Raw genomic sequence first — 12,167 nt, 5'->3', positions numbered from 1 at the left:
GATGGCTGTTGCTTTGGGGACCCTATTTGAGTAGAAAAGTGGCATAGAATTTTTTTAAGATAAAAAATCAATTAAATGTTACTTGTTACTAGGGTTGGGCACAAACTGAACCACAAAGCAAAATTTATCACAAATCTTGCTGTTAAAAAAAACAACAAATTTTGCCGTTCATGGTTCACGAACAGAAGTTCATGCCGGGTCTATTGTCACAAACTTCCACGAACTTTTAAAGCAGTTTGTAGATAGAGCAAAAAGCAGGGGCTTAAAAAGATTCTGAGTCCCTTTAAACCCCACTTTCTGTTCCCCCACAAAAGCTGCAAAAACAGCCTGCTCCCTGCCGCTCAGCTGTTTTTCAGGCTTTCTTGTGCAGTCACCTTAAACTTTAAAGGAACTGCACGAGAAAGTGTGAACCAGCTGAGTTTTGGGAAGCATGCTCTCCCCCCATTCTGCAAATCCCATTTAAGGGGACTGTGGCTCCTTTCAATTAGGTTTGGGGGCCTGCAAACCTCCCTGTTTGATTTGGTTCATGGTTTGACCACAAACCACGAAGTGACATGTAAACAAATAACATATATTTTGTTTTACATTACTCAGTACAGTACTACCTTTGGTTATTAAGTGATAATATGTTCCCCTCAGTATATTGATATTGATAATTGATGTAATTGTTATTCTGAGTGTAAGTGCAGAGTTTGAACCTATTAGCATATCTGATTACTTAGTATATCTCACAGGTGTAACCACTTATGATATGCGGTGTTAGTCAGGAGTATTCCTTCCTTTGACATATAATTTAGTATCGGTGACCATGTTTTAATAAATCTCATATGTGAAGCTATGCTTCTCTGTTGTGTTCTTTGTATTGAGTCCGCGATTTTGGCCATAACGAACTGTTGCCATAATTTATCATGCCACACTGCCAAAGAGGGTGGTAAGGGTGATTTCCATCCTGCTGCTATTGTCAATTTGGCTGTTGCAAGTAGTGTCGAGATAGTCTCCCTAGTGTTGTCTACTATCGAATCATCCCATATATGTAGGAGTATAACTTCCGGTTGAAACACAATTTCCTGAGACGTTATCACCTTAATTTGAGCTGTTACTTCTTTCCAGAAATGTTTAATTTGTGGGCAGTCCCACCAGCAATGGAGGTACGTGCCTTCTTGTCTGCACTTCTTCCAGCATCTGGGATCATTGTTTATATTTATTTTGTGCAGGTGTTGTGGAGTTAAGTACCATCCTGACATCAATTTGAAGGTTTGTAAGTGGATGTTGTGTACTGGTGAGTTATTTGCAGGTGATGACCAAATTATGTTCCAGTCTGAGTCTTGCCGCTGTATGTTCAACTCTTCTTCCCAGCGAAGTTGATGTTTTAATTTGGTTTGGTTTTCTGTTATTATGATCGTTTTATAGATTGTTGATAAAATTCCTTTTGGTGAGTTTGGGTAGATTTTGAACCACATTTTTCCAGTTCATGCCCATCCCCAGTCATTACTTGTTGTTTTAAGCCTTATTTTTTGACATCAAGAAAAAATAAAAAAATGACTATACAATAAAGAGTATGTGTGACAATTAGACCAGAGAGAACCTGCCTTATACTGTTGTATTTTGTGTCCTCCTGAAACCAGAGTGGTTCCACAGCTCAAGCTTTAGCTTACCGCCACCTCTTCAAAACCAATGCCCTCAGAGTGCATTTACTGGCAAGACCACCTATGCAAGTAGAGGTATACTCAGAAGTGAGTCCCAATGGGGCTTACTCATATAAATAAAACTACATCCTAGTCCGTTTTGTCACCCAATTTTTTTAGTCTATTAGCCATCTTGTTTTTACATATCAAATACCTTTTTAGATTTAGTATTTCGAAATAATTTAAAGATTTAAAAAACATAAAATATGATTTACTTTGGAGAAAACATTTTAAGATTGTTTTATAATACTTTCACAGAGCACAATAGTGACTAAAATGCCATTTTTATTTATTTCGTAGTCTGCTTTTCTTCCGGAGATTCAAGGCGGATTACAGGACATAAAACAGTGCAAACAGTGTAAGACAACCAATGAATAATGCAATAGCAGTGTGACTACAGAATCAAAGAACAATGCAATCAACAAACTATCTAAAGCAAGGTGTATTATAAACAATACAAAATTTGGATTACAAGGTAAAGACAAATGCAGCAAAAGCAGTATTCCACTATAAGGTGCCCTCCTGGGACGTTCCATTCTACTACAGTTCTAATCTCTTTTGAACATTTGTTTCGCACATTCTGTGGAATAACACATGTGTGGGAGCTTTCCTGAACTCCTCAGGCAGGTCATTTCACAAGGTGGGAGCCTTAACGGTATGTGAACGGGCAGCTTCCCACCTTAGCCATTTGTAGGGTGGCATCTTTAGAACGCTTTGCTCATCTGTCACAGGAGAGTACAGCAGGGGAGGTGGTCCTGCAGGTATGAGGGTCCAAGGCCATTCAAGTCTTTGCAGGTGATAAACAGAACCTTGAACTGAACTAATCAGTTAATGTACTGTCTACAGAATGAGTGTGACATGCATCTTGCATCTGGTGTCTGACAGTAACTTGACTGTGTCGCATCAGCTAGAGTTTCCAAGCTGTCTTTAAGGGCAAACCCATACAGAATGGAAAAACGTAGATGGAAGAATGCTTTTTTTTTTTTTTTTGCAGCTGTGTTAACTTGCTTCTCCAGCAATAATGCTGGATCCAGTATAACCCCATGGCTCTTAACTAAGACTGTGAGCATCAGCTGGACCCCACTGAATGTGGAAAGCACAGTGCCCATTACTACCTCTGCCTTGTCAGGATTCAGTTTCAACTTGATCACTCTTAACCACTACAGTAAGGCACTTGTGAATGATCTCCACAGCATTGTCAGGCATTTTGGATAAAGAAATACAGAGCTGGGTGTCATCAGCATACTGATGACAACCTGTTCCAACACCATGAATGATTTCTTCTAAGAAGGGCTTTACTCAAATTAAATCTGAAAAATTAGCTGACTAGTGCAACTGATTAATGCTTTCAGATCTCCTCTTACCATAGGTATATTCCAAACATTGGTATCTAAAAATACTATGTCACTTTCCCCATACAAAATGCAAGTAAGTAAAAGCTCCCATTAGCAATGATTCCCTTCTATGGGTTTTTTAAAAAGTTCATTTCATACGCATTGTATACAAGTTAATGCATGGATACTGCTGTGCTTTGTAATATAGACTAACCTGACATCAGGAATAAGTATTTAATAGTGCTGTTCAGGACAAGGCCTGCATTTTGATGTTCTGGCTGAAGGTATCAGCAGAAACCTGGAAGCCAAACATCATGTTTCATCAACAGTGGGAGATAATTCCATTTCTTTGTAGGCATCAGATATGAAGCTGAAATTCTTATGGCACTGAAAGCCAAGTCCGTAATTAATCCAGCCAAACTGATGGGAAATAAAGCAACTGTTTCTTTTATGTTAGAACATTTGTGCTGTTTTTAGCAGTTAGATTTAAACACAGAGGCTGCCACAATATTGCCTCTGTCTGTATCCAGCAATGTACTATAGTAATGCAGTAAAGAGGCTCAAGATTGCAGCCTGTCAGCTCCCAGTCTGATAAGAGATCTGTCATCAATACAAACCCATTTGTCTCCATGGTAACAAAGAAAAGGCAGCTTTTTCAGCAAAAAAAGCACTACAGAAACTGATGAGGTCCTTCGTCTTACATTATCATGAACCAGAAAAATCCTCATCCCTCCACTGCATAGGTCACTCTTGCTGCAAAATTGCCAGACCCCTCAGCCGGGAAATGCGGAACATACAGAGAAGTCTAAAACTCTGGCTGACAAAGTCATACTGTGAACAGCAGAATTAAGATTGCAGAATCTGACATCACACACTGCATTTTTCTTTTAAAAATGTGTTTCGAGCCATCAGGGCTGAGGAAAATGGCATTTCCCTGAAAGACTGCAAATTGCGCTGGTAGCATTTACAGTCCTTATGACCCTAGTTACATTCCCCCCCCCCTTTTCTACCCTATCAATTTCCAACATACTCAAAATTCTGAAAAGAAAACAGAGTGCCTGAACCAAGCAATCTCTCTAACTATGTATTTCTATGCCCCGTTTATTTAAAGAGAGAATATGTTTTGCATCACACAATTTGTTTTTTAAAATGCCATTTGTAATCCTTCTCTACTACAACCACAAGACACTGTGCCTACTGGAACCATACACTCTCATTAACAGATGTACACCTTTGCATTCAGACATATTCAGACATATTCTATTTTGAAACTCTAATTAATTCCTCTCCAGATGTCTCCTGCCCAGTTGGAAAAGGGGAAGTTTTGATTGAACGTAATTTCCTTTTATTGAGAGAGGTCACCATCTTTGAGAAAATGCTTCTGGTAAAAGCGAGATCAGACTTCTAACTTCATCCACCGTAAGAGTCTACATGTTCTTCCAGTCAGAAAAGGTACCCTCAAAACTACATTCACAAAATTGCTGGAAACCAACATGACAACTATCTTAAATATAGAAATATGGGAAGCAGACTGGTCTATCCCTTTCAGGCAGTCCCTTCCTCTCTCACACCACGCTGCCTATGAGTGTGATCAACACACCCAATTCAAGCAAGTAGACTGCCCTCTAGCAGTTTACTTGCTGAAAACATTTCCTCCTCTCCTGGAGGAGATGAAGAAGTCTCTCCATTTTGAGGGATATATCATATGCAATGTTCCCTCTAAGCTGTGGGGTCTTGTGAGCAAAAATTCTACTTTATGAGGTACTGGCAGTAAAGTTGTGAGCGAGCTATTTGGCTGTTGCATAGATTAGTTTGCTCTGGAGCCCTCCTTCCTGAGCTAAGACAAAAATGTATGAGCTGGAAGCTAAAAGACTGTGAGCTAGCGCACACTAACTCAGCTTAGAGGGAACACTGATCATATGTGTGTGTGTAAATACAGTTCACTGATATCAAGGCATTACCCTTATTTGATTTACTCTTTTCCCCCAAAAGCAGCTCCTCCAGAAGAAACAATATGAAATGCATTACTGATAACTTATCAAGTCAAATTGTACTACTAGACATATGTATTAAAAATGTAAATATGTTGCCCTGAGCTGGATAGCCCAGGCAAGCCCAATCTCATCATATCTTGGGAGCTCAGGGCAACCTCCAAGGAATACCAGAGGCGGGACGCAGAGTCAGGTTACTCAAGCCACCTCTCTGAAAAACATTCAAGCCCCCCCCCCCCCCGCAGGAGTCACCAGAATTCACCATGACTTCCAGGCAAGCACACAAACACACACACCAAAAAATATCTTTATTTTCTATAATTGCAAGTATACACAATACGTGAGAAAAAGCTGCAAACTGATACATGTGCTGTGGTAAAATTGGGTGTATTGTTAATTTTTGACATCTGAAACGTAGGGAAAAAAATAAAACTTGATGGTAGAAAACAAGTTCTGTGCTTAACAAAAGAAAGTATTTCAATAGAAACTCTCCCCTATGGTCATAATACCTAAGACTGTCGGCATGTTTGGATATTAATCTGAACTTTATAACACTGAAAACAATGTTTCATAATGTATTATCTTTAAACAAATTATACCACATTAATTATTGCCACAATTACTTACAAAATAATCAAAAAAAAATTCTCGAAAATGTTGTATATGTCTACAGTATAAGAAGTTTTTTTGCCCAGTGCTTCCATTGGACAAACTGAAAAAGTCCTCAAACTTTTCCAAACCATATATTTTGAAAGTGAAAGTGTTTGCCTTCTCATTCTAAATGAGAATTTTTTAAATAAAAGTTGCTTTTCAGAGTTCTCCCAAATTCCCAATTATTCCATTGAAAAAATTGGCGGAAAGGGCCTTTGAAAAAACAGGAGGGAGGGGAAAAACACATTTATTTCCCAGGCCCTTACACCTCTACTTAGGACAACTCACATAGGACAGAGTACTCCTTACCATGGCTGGGAGGGTGGGGTATAAATGTAAAATAAATAAACAAATAAATTGAGTGTGCCCTGACCTGGATAGCCCGATCTTGTCAGATCTCGGAAACTAAGCAGGGTCGGCCCTGGCTAGTATTTGGAGGGTGACCTCCAAGGAATACCAGGGGTGTGATGCAGAGGCAGGCAATGGCAAACCACCTCTGAAACGTCTCTTGCCTTAAAATCAAGTCTAGCTTGCCACCTAGTGGTGCATAATCCTAAAGGAGCTAGAACTTCTGGCTGCCAATCTTAGGATCTCCTGGCTATACCACACACACTGCCATATGATAATTATTATTTAACTAGTAATAAGGCACATTGTGGAAATAAATACAAACAGACTCTAGAAAGAGGCTCTGGGTGGGTGCTCAGTGTCAATTTGCTGTGGCGACCTCAGCAGGGTATAATGACACAGAGTCCACCATTTTCTCCAGAGGAACTAATCTCTGCCATCTGAAGAGCAGCTGTGATTCTGAGTGATCTCCAGCCCTCACCTGGAGAATGGCAGTAATGGTTCCCCAGGAGGAAATGGCAGATTTGGAGAGTGGAGTGTATGACACTGTACCTGTCTGAGGTCCCACCCCTCCACAAACACCACCCTCTCCAGGCTCAACCCCTCAAATATCCAGGAATTTCCTACCTGGAGTTGGCAACCGTATCTCCTTCCTAGTCAACCATCGACCTACCTTTATCTTTACTCACCTGGAGATTGGCAGCAATGGTTCCCCAGGAGAAAGTAACTGCTTTGGAGGGTGGACTCTATGGCATTCTATTCAGCTGAGGCCTCTCCACTCCCCAAACTCTGGTTTCCATAGACTCCACCACAAAATATCCAGGAATTTCTCAGCCTGGAGCTGGCAAGCCTAGTCAGGACTGGCCCCAATGAGTTCCCCACAAAGGCCAAAGTAGGCCTCGAAAGGGCCTCCTGCCTTTGCCTTTTTACTGACAGAATCAAGCTTGGTTGCCTAGCAACAACCACTGAGGGAAACGTTAGCCCCACAGCAGGAGAAGAGAATGGTTTGCTAGCTGGTGGTCGACCTCAGTAGCCAGTCGGCCACAGAGGAGCCAAGCAGGAGAAGTGTCTTCGTCAGAAGAGACAGTCATTTTGGCAGCTTATTCTGTCAGGGAGATGGCCAAGCTGACAGTAGGCAGGAGAGAGGAGTGGACCCAGCACTCAGCCAACCGCACACAAGAGCACACAAGTGCTCTTGAGCGGCAGTTGATGGGCCAATGAAGCACACAGCAGTTAATGGGGAAGCCAGGAAGTGCCAAAACGCAAGGCTTTTTTCATATATTGTTATTGGTAGTGGCTCCTAATCAAAGGCCTGGTGGAAGAGCTCTGTTTTGCAGGCCCTGCAGAACTGTAAAAGGTCCCGCAGGGCCCTGATGTTTTCTGGGAGTTCATTTTACCAGTATGGAGCCGCTACTGAGAAGGCCCTGGCCCTGGTAGAGGCCAGTCTGGCGTCTTTCGGTCCAGGGAGGGCCAAACGATTTTGAGACCCCAACCTCAGTGCTCTCTGGGGAACGTGTGGGGAAAGGCAGTCCCTTAGGTAAGCAGGCCCCAGACCATATAGGGCTTTAAAGGTCAAAACCAGCACCTTGAAGCGAATCCGGTATGCTATCGGCAGCCAGTGCAATGCCTTCAGCACAGGCTGGATATGCTCCCGCAAAGGCAGACCCATCAACTGAAACCAATTTGCTTCAGTTGCTAAGGGAAGTTTGGTAAAGCACTATGAAGAAATGTGCAGATGCACATACAACTTTTCCTATTATGATTTAAAACACGTGTAAATAAAAAAGAAAATTCTTATTTTCTTCACTGCATTCTGCTCCTATTTATACATGCCAGGTTTTTATCCCTTTATTGCTGGTTTACTTTCAAGTAGCTTGACTCATCATACTTGCAGATTAAATCCCATGAGCTCTCCCACCCCACAGCAACTTCTTAAAAAGAGGAAGCAGAACATTTCAGAAGACAAAGAAGAGAGTTTACTGTGAGTGCTGCTGACTGAGAGCCACCAGCCCTTTATAACTAGCTACTACTCCTGCTCAGGATGTTATCAAGGAAACAGAAGATAGAACATCCTTCCTTATTTCAAACTCAGTCTCCATTTAACATTGGAAATGAGGAATATAGAATTTGCAGAACTTGCTTTTATTATTAGGGAATGCTGTAATCAGTCTTGGTTGAATACCTCCTGCTCAAACATATGCAGTATCCTCATTTCTTCAGTCTGTATGTTTTGTTGTTCAGTCGCAGTCGAGTCCGACTCTTCGTGACCCCATGGACCAGATCACACCAGGCCTTCCTGTCTTCCACCGTCCTCTGAAGTTTGCTCAACTTCATGTTCGTTGCATCGATGACACTGTCTAACCATCTCATCCTTTGCCGTCCCCGTCTTCTTTGACCTTCAATCTTTCCCAGCATCAGGGTCTTCTCCAGTGAGTGCACCCTTCTCATTTGGTGGCCAAGGTATTTGAGCTTCAGTTTCATTATCTGGCCTTCCAGGGAACAGTCAGGGTTGATTTCTTTTAAGATTGACTGATTTGATCTTCTTGCAGTCCAAGGGACTCTCAAGAGTCCCAAGCCAGAAGACGTCTATACCGGGCAGTGACGCGCATGCAATTAAAAATGAATATATGTTGTCTTCCCTATCCCCTACAAACATTGTTAGTTCCTTGTCTATAATGAGTAACTGCACATCGCTTTGAGCCCACTGGGGAAAGCGATTAATAAATGGAAAGGGGGGGGGGGAGAGTCTTCTAATACATTTTCATTATCTTTAAGAAATTTGATTCATAATGCAACACCATCCCCGATCAAATCAGAAGGGCAAGACAGTAACTCAGTCCTTCTTTATGTTGGTTTTATGTATTTCCATTTTCGTACTATTACATCATTTGCTTTTTACATGTAATCATAGACCCAAAAAGAGAGAAAGGAGATGAAGAAGGGCATGGGGTTAAATCTAAACTGCATAAAAAAACCCAAAACAAAACCAGTGATAATTTTCATTTTAATCACATTTGTTTTCACCATTCTGCAGGCAGGAAAATTTATCATTATATTTCACAATACCCAGACACCAAGAGCCTGAAAACATTCTCATATCAGATGGAATGTTTGTTTTCAATAGATTTGCTCTCCATTTTGAAACAAGAAAACCTATATTTTGAGCCTAAGATAATTAACTGCATACTAGAGATGGCGTCTGTGAGGTTTTAATGTCAATGACAACGGTACCGGATGAAGGTTATTGTGGTATTTTACTAGTGTTTTAATTGTGTATATTGTATTTTTTTAATCAAATTTGATGTAACCCGCCCTGAGCCTGCCATGCGTGGAGGACGGGATGTAAGTAAAATAAAAATAAACTAATAAACTTTCATAAATTTTTAAGGAAATCTAAAATTAATAATTGTTAACATTTTATATTGGGGTCTTTTTCTACCCCAGGAAATAAATCTCTGTGCTGAAGTGTTTACCAGCTCAAGAAAGACCATCAACTTGCCAGGAGGAAATGTATCTTGCCATGTGTCATGCCTGCCCCCGACCCGGCACCTGGGAGCTCTGAAACTGAGGACTCCGTGCCTTTAACATAATCAGAGACATGAGAGTCCTTGCCAAACCTAAGTGCTGGAGAGGATGAATACCAAACCCCAGGACAGCTTGCGCCTGAAGCTGATCATGCAGTGCCTGGCCCCAGCAGCACGCCATCTAATTCTCCGCCACCTGTCGACCGGCTGAGGAATCAGAGACGCCGGGACTTGGCAACCAGACGCAAGAAGGCACGCTTGCGCGGTTGGAGAACAATGAGCCCGGAGTTCTAGCAGGATCAAGGACTTCGCGAGGCAGTGCTAATGAGTTAACCACCCAGCACGCTATTTGAACAGGTTGCTGACTGCTGGCAAATCGTGCTGTCAAACTAGTCCTTCGGACCAGAAGCTCTGCACCTCTAACACTGTTCCTGAGATCCCGTACTGACTGACTTCCCGGTTCCTGAATCCAGTCCGTGTTTTGACGACTCTCTGGCTCTTCATCCTCGGCTCTGCACCCTGACATTCGACGCTCGCTTCTCTGGACTCTGAACCTTGGTAACGTTCTGACTACGGCTTGGCTTTGTGTATTGGGACACTGGCTCTGCTTGTCTTTGATCTCTGCTTGGCTTTGACTCTCGGACTGAACTGTAAACTCTCCCTCTCTGCCCAGCCCCCTGGCTCTGTCGTGACACCATACCACTTAAAAATGTATAAATATATGTATAAATAAATATAAATAAATGGAGTGCCAGAACAGCGGGAGAAAAGCAGCATCCTTCCCGCACCCTGGATGGTGTCCCCGGAGACATAACACAGAAAGTGCAGAAAGGAAAAGACTCAAAAAAATAAATAGTAGGAATCACAACAACGGAGCACCATGACCATGTCTGACTGCCTTGAGGCAGGGCCGAAAATGGATTCAAACAAGAAGCCCATCCCCCTTCAGGAATTGCTCAAGATCAGCAACCCTGCCTGTCTTTTAGTAGGATCTTCTCCCATTAGTCAAACTGCCCCACCCAGGACCACTGGAGGAAGACCGCTGCTTGACACCCTGGAGAGCCACTATCAGTCTGAGTAAACAATACTAACTTTGATGGACCTAGGATCTGATTCCGTATAAGGCAGCTCCATGCATTCATGTGACCACTCTATTAGACCATAAAGGTTGTAAAAGTAGTGGAACAGGGTTGAGAGTCTTAGGTCCTTTCCACACTTGGATTTCATCCCTGGTTTTATCAGAGTTCAACTCACAACACAATACCTTGCATTTATCCCTGATTATAACAGCATCTGTTTATCCCGGGACAAGTGTGGGGCAAAACCAGGGTGACCTCGCGTGTAGTGTAGAATGTAAGTTCGGGGACAGGGTTGAACCAGGATTTAAGGTCTAGTGCGGAAAGGACCTTGAGATCAAAGCTGCTTATTGAGAAAAGGGCAATTAATTATTAATCTTTAGCATGTACCCCTACTGTCATCACAGTTTTGAAATACATCATTCATCTCTCATCCTTACTTCTATTTTCTGCAAACTTAAAATTTTATCTTTGGATAAGATAGACATTTGCATTTTATGTCAGACACAAATCTCAAAACAGAATGCAAGCAGAAGATGCTGCTGGCTGTTTTGACAGCTTCTTTTGCAATAATGTTGTGGGCAGCCATTTGTCTCATTTTGTGTTAAGCCGTCAATCAAAGGGCAATTTGACTGGAAACTGCAAGCAGCAAATACTTGAAAACATGTCAGTTTTACACAGCATCAAAACTTGTTCCAAACTGTATTACAAATGTTTTGTGCATGAGAATTCTCACACTACTTCCTATGCCTGTCCTCCTCTTGCCCCCACAGCCCCCAGCTGCTACCCAATGCAGCAGCCGGAAAAAGTGGGCCAAAAAAGTGATGTTACTTCCAGTCATGTAACTGGAAGTAACATCACACATTACCACGGCACTCTAGCAGCCTCCCAAAACACTATGGTAAAACCATAAGAATATCACTAGAGCGTACCTGGAGCTGTCAAGCTCCCAGGATTTGCTAGGACTCAGTTGGTCCTGACACTCCACCCAACCCAACTAACCAAGCTTCGTGTCTCAGTTCTGCCAGGGAGGGATGCTGCATATATTGAATCTAGTACTCCAGGCTTACCCATTTTACCTGCTTGACTCCAAAAGCTAAGCCTGTGTGTTCATGAGTTCTGACCTGGATAGTAAATAGTTTGCATGTACTTGTACAACTTCCTGGGAATTGTAATCTGATCCAGTAACTTCTGGTCAGGCACCAAAATGATGAAGTCAACTGACTGTGCAGGCACCAAAACAGCACATATATTTCTGAGGTGTACCTAATTTTAAGAGGTTCCTGCCCTGCCCATATATTTCTATTTATCTATATATCTAATTCCCAACATGCCCCATCTGTGCGAATATCTAAATCTGCACATCGGGGGCACTTGGGGGGGGGGCAGGGAGATTTTCCTGCACATTTGGGGCAATCTGCAGAGGTGCAGAAAAATCTGAAAACTTTGAAAAAATATGCGGGGGATATTTAAATCCCCCCAAAAGTAAAAGAGTGTTCCCTGCACCTGTGCGCAGCTTCACCACTGCTGCCAGGGAGGGGGAGGGAGGAGGAGGGAG

General features: G+C 42.2%; 1 protein-coding gene across 1 annotated transcript in view; it reads right to left on the bottom strand.

Moving 5' to 3' along the window:
• The window catches only part of GRB2 (growth factor receptor bound protein 2), an 80,747-nt gene that overhangs the window by 17,579 nt on the left and 51,001 nt on the right, over window positions 1-12,167 (bottom strand). The window lies entirely within an intron of this gene.

The sequence above is a fragment of the Gekko japonicus genome, unplaced genomic scaffold (assembly GCF_001447785.1).
Source record: "Gekko japonicus isolate JY-2015 unplaced genomic scaffold, Gekko_japonicus_V1.1 scaffold15, whole genome shotgun sequence".
Classification (NCBI taxonomy): Eukaryota; Metazoa; Chordata; class Lepidosauria; order Squamata; family Gekkonidae; genus Gekko; species Gekko japonicus.
This window is presented reverse-complemented; position numbering and strand designations above follow the sequence as displayed.